Source organism: Mustela lutreola, chromosome 11, assembly GCF_030435805.1.
Source record: "Mustela lutreola isolate mMusLut2 chromosome 11, mMusLut2.pri, whole genome shotgun sequence".
Classification (NCBI taxonomy): Eukaryota; Metazoa; Chordata; class Mammalia; order Carnivora; family Mustelidae; genus Mustela; species Mustela lutreola.
Window position 1 is genome coordinate 103,123,986 of NC_081300.1, and position 4,750 is coordinate 103,128,735.

General features: G+C 52.6%; 1 pseudogene; it reads right to left on the bottom strand.

Annotated features, from left to right (window-relative positions):
- Positions 1-438: 438 nt before the first annotated feature.
- Positions 439-3,476, bottom strand: LOC131811007 (olfactory receptor 2H1-like; annotated as a pseudogene).
- Between the last annotated feature and the right edge of the window lie 1,274 nt (positions 3,477-4,750).

Below are 4,750 nucleotides of genomic sequence, written 5' to 3' on the forward strand. Positions count from 1 at the left end.
CCCTGCATTTTTTTTTTTTAATCCCTGAGTAAACCCATCTCATGCTGGTGAGATAACTGATGGGTTTGACTCGTAAGGCTAACAGCCTCATACTCAGTTACATAAGCTGGAAATCTGTCTCCGACCACCTCTGTCTTCCCTGCACACTTCAAGGGTTATTGTTAAGTTTAGCATAGATTTCCTCCTGATGTTTTGAGTAGATAACATCACACGGAGAATTAATTCAGACTGAAATGCTAGTTCTAAAGCCTGTGTTAAGCCCTTTATTCAAACACGTCAGGTTTCATTAAAACAGTTCCTTTCAGACTGCTTCATGTCAGGCTCTGTTGTGTCCCCCACAGGCTTCTGTACGACCAGAGCTGAAGAGCGGGTGCAGGCGAGAAAAGGTGGCGGGTCAGGAGAAAAAGAAATGCCATGATCTGAAAAGTGAGATCAGGGTCAGTAGTACTTGCAGGGATGAGATGAGGCTATTACTACCAGCTGGGGGATCTACATTAAGAGCGGGACGTGGTCTGAGAGGAGCATGAGGGACATAAGGGTACTGCCCGTGGCTTGCTGGGAGGCTCAGGATGAACACGGAGTTAAGTCTGCTGTTGTGTGCTGCTGCTGCAGGGAGAAAATGTTCCGCCAAAGCCATTTTGTGCTGGGGTTAGAATAAAAGTAGAATTTTCCCATTTTCTTATTTCATCAGCATGCGCCAAAGAGAATTTGGTGTTGTCATTGCCACGGAAAAGCTGAGAGACAGCATGTGTGCGATTAGGATCTCCAGAAAGCCATATGCATTCTTTGGAGAGATTCATTCGTTCATTCATAGAATTAATTGGGTGCCAATTTTCCACAACATTTTGGCCCTTGCCTTCTGGGAGTCTGAAGCCTTCTGGGGCATCTAAGCCAGGAATGCATACCATGAGCCGTAACAAAACTTCCAACCACTTACTGCGGCGTCTTGATCACATGGGATGCTTTGAGGCCTTCAATAATTTCTTATTCCCAGGAAGGAAACTTCCCTTGGATGCAAAATTGGTTTAGATTTGTTTCTAGATTGGGATGAGTTCCTCAAAGTTTACTGAGAAGCTGAGACTTCTTACCTGGGCAGTAGAAGCACTGTTTCTACCAAAAGACAGGGTTAAGGACGTAGAGACTTGAGTCAGCCTCCTGGGGACAGATTGCTGACCTGAAGCTGCTGCTTAGCTCTGTGTCTTATGAAAAAGACTCTGTGCATCTGAAAAAGCTAGGATCCACCTCATTGTGTGACAGGGATTAAATGCATTGATACGCGTAAATCACGTACATGGTACAATGCATTGATACGCGTAAATCACGTACATGGTACAATGCATTGATACGCGTAAATCACGTACATGGTACAATGCATTGATACACGTAAATCACGTACATGGTACCTGGAGTGCCCTAATCAGTGCACACTCAGTGACGACAACGGTCTGAGCAGAATGCGGGGCTGATGATGACCTCCAGGAGAATCCCTGTGGGTCCACCTGGTGGACACGTTCCTGCTCAGTGCCCACGGTGGGGGCGCTCCTGGCTCTGAGATTTTCCTCTGCCCAGAGGATAACACCCGCACCTAGGTGACCCGTGCACGTGGGGGGAAGGAATGTCCATGCCAAAGTGACTCATGGGTGCTGGGGAAGGAGTGGAGAAATCTAGGTGACCCATGGATGCTGGAGGAAGGAACGCCTGCACTGAGATGACCCGTGGACACTGGGGGAAAGGCATGGAGAAGCCAAGGAGACCTGTGGATGCTGATGGAAGGAATGGAGGGACCGAGGTGACCCTTGGACACCAAGGGAAGGAATGTCCACACTTAGGGGACCTGTGGACACCAGGGGAGTGAATGTCCACACTGAGGTGACCCATGGATGCCAGGGGAAGGAATGTCTACACCAAAGTGGCCTGTGGACACTGAGAGAAGGAATGTCCACACCGAGGTAACCTGTGGATGCTGGAGGAAAGAATGTCCACACCAAGGTTTCCTGTGGACACCAGGGAAAGCAATGCTGGGGCCGAGGTGACCTCTAGGGTGGGGATGGGGGGGTAAAATGCAGGTGCTGATGTGACCCATGGTGTGTGTGTGTGTGTGTGCATGTGTGTGTGTGTGCGTGTGTGTGTGCATGTGTGTGTGTGTGAAATGCAGGCATTAAGTGACTCCCCTCTCTGTCCCGAGGCTGCTCTGTTCCCAGGCTGAAGGTGCGAGGACATCTGAGTACCCTAAGAGAGGTTGCGTGGCTTAGATATTAGATCTAAAGTCTGTGCTCCTGGGCTGGTTTCAGAGCTTGCCTGACCTCAGCTCCCCCTCCTGCTGTCATTTGGGAGGATGAAATGAATGAACAATGCAAAACACACAGAAGGAAGTGTGGGAAAAACTGAAGGGAGAAGCAAAATGGTGTGGCAGGGATCAGAAATGGGTGTGAAACCATTAGGACAGATGGTGTAGACACATCGTGGTGAAGGCAAAGACCATTAAAGACAAAATAGATCAAAGAGGAGATCATCTGAAATCTCTCCTGTTTCACATATCGGTGCCTTCCGCACCTCAGCCCACTTCCTGTCCCTGCCTTACAGATAGGGCACATGCAAGCACCCCTGCGTGCACACACGTGGCCATCATCCACTGGCGTGGCACCGTGGGGGAGGGCACAGGTGCGGGGAACACAGGCTTCCTGCCAGCGGCACGAGGACCTCTTCTGGACTGGGCAGCACATGGACCCGCACTCGGCTCCGCTTGTGTCCCTGTCCTTCCCCAGCAGTCTCCTGAAGGCTCTCTTGACTTCCTTGTTCCTCAGGTGAGAGGGTAAGTGCTGGGGTGCCCGCGGCATAGAAGCGACCAAAGAACTTGCCCCATTTGTGAGCATAGGAACTCTGGGGCTGGAGGGAGACGACAATGCCTGAGCTGTACCAGAGGGTGACCGCTGTGAGATGGGAGGGGAAGGTCCCAAACATCTTCCTCCACTCTTGCGCCAAGTTAATCCTCAGCACTGCTCGGGCGATGGCACAGTAAGAGACAAGGATGAGGCCGAGGGGCACGACCAGAATGAGGACACTGGCCACAGCCCTCCGGGTCTCATTGTAGGTGGTGGTCCCACAGGACAATGTGATTAGAGCTGGGACCTCACACACGAAGCCATCCATCTGCCGATGGGGACAGAGGGGCAGGCGGAGAGGGGGTGGCGTCTGGACTACTGACTCCAGCAGCCCGATGACCCCGGCCACGGATGCCAGCTGCTGGCACCGGCAGGGCTAGATGATGGTGGTGTAGTGGGGGCGCTGGCGGGTGGCCGCATAGCAGTCGGAGGCCATCACTGCCAGGAGGGTGCACTCAGTGGTCCCCGGGAACAGAAAGATGAAGAGCTGAACAGAGCAGCCAAGGAAGCTGATGGGTTTTGGGCCCCAGGGGTTGACCAGCATCTGGAGGATGGAACTCATCCAAGAAGGTCCAAGAAGGACAGGTCAGAGAGGAAAAAGGTCAGACAGCAGAATGGTGAGGGTGTTGCCCACCTGAGTCAGAAGGTAGGACAACCACGAAGAGGCTTCTTTCAAGTCCTGGGCGTTCAGAGAAACCCCAAAGGAGGAAGCCGCCAGGGGAGCTCTGGGTGGCCATGACCTCTTCCTGCCCCGGTCTGGAGGGACGTCTATCGTCTGAGACCCCAGCTGGTACTGGTCAGGCCACAGCAGGTGCACCTTTCTCTTCCCATCGTCCCACCAGTGTCCTCTCCTGGACACCACCCTCAGCGGCTCGTCCCTTCTCATCTCTCCTGGTCAGTGTGGGCTAGCTGGCGTGGGGGCAGCAGGACGTGCTGGCAGACGGACAGAGCTGTCTGCTGGGGCCCTGGGCTGCTGGCTGAGCGTAAAGGAGGCTGGTGGAAAGCAAGCAGGTGTGAGCTGACGGAGCACTTCAGCACCGCCTGTACGGAGCGCCTCTGCGTCCTGTTCTAAGTGTTAAGTGTTTCGTTGTCCTTATGTTTGTTGGAAGAGCCAGCAAAGTCATGTATTTTCAAGTGGATTTTCAGGTTATAAGCTATCTACATAGAGTTCATCATTTCTCTGTCAGGTAACTGTTGTGGAGCTCTTTATACCACATTATATTCTGTGCATCTTTTTTGCAGGGGAGCCTTAGAGAGAGAGTGTTGTATCTGGGAGAGAGGTTTTCCCTTTGTGTGTAAGGACACCATTCCCAGAGCCGTTTGGTTGCTCAAGTAGCTGAGCTGGCTGTCTGGCTGGGGGGACTGGCCCACATGTTCAGTCACTGCCCTGAGACGCTTACAGGTGGGAGGCAGGCATGACCCCGAGCATATTAAAACCACTGAGCAGTTCACAGAGACAATATCAAAGACCCCAAGCCTTCAAGGTCGGGACACCAGCATCCCGAGTGAGGGAGTAGGGTCTATAAGGTGGCAAGGGACCAGTTTGGTTGGCTATATCAGGGAAAACATCCTGGAGGAGGTGGCTGTATATTTTATATAAAAAAAGAGGAACATTGGGCATAGAAAGCCAAGTCAGAGCTGGGGCAGGAGGCTGAGGCCATTGGCAGCTCCCCAGCTAAGCTTAGCTGACCTCCAGCCTCAGGGAGGGCTTGGGGTAGGGCCGGCTGGCAGAAGTGCCTGGGCAGCCTACAGGGTGGCCTGAGCATCTCCTGATGCAGGTTCCCATCCCGCTGCATCTCTTCTAGATATTTCTGCTCCGGTATCTTCCTCGGTTTGTTCTTTTTCTCCCATGCTTTTCTCCCTTATAG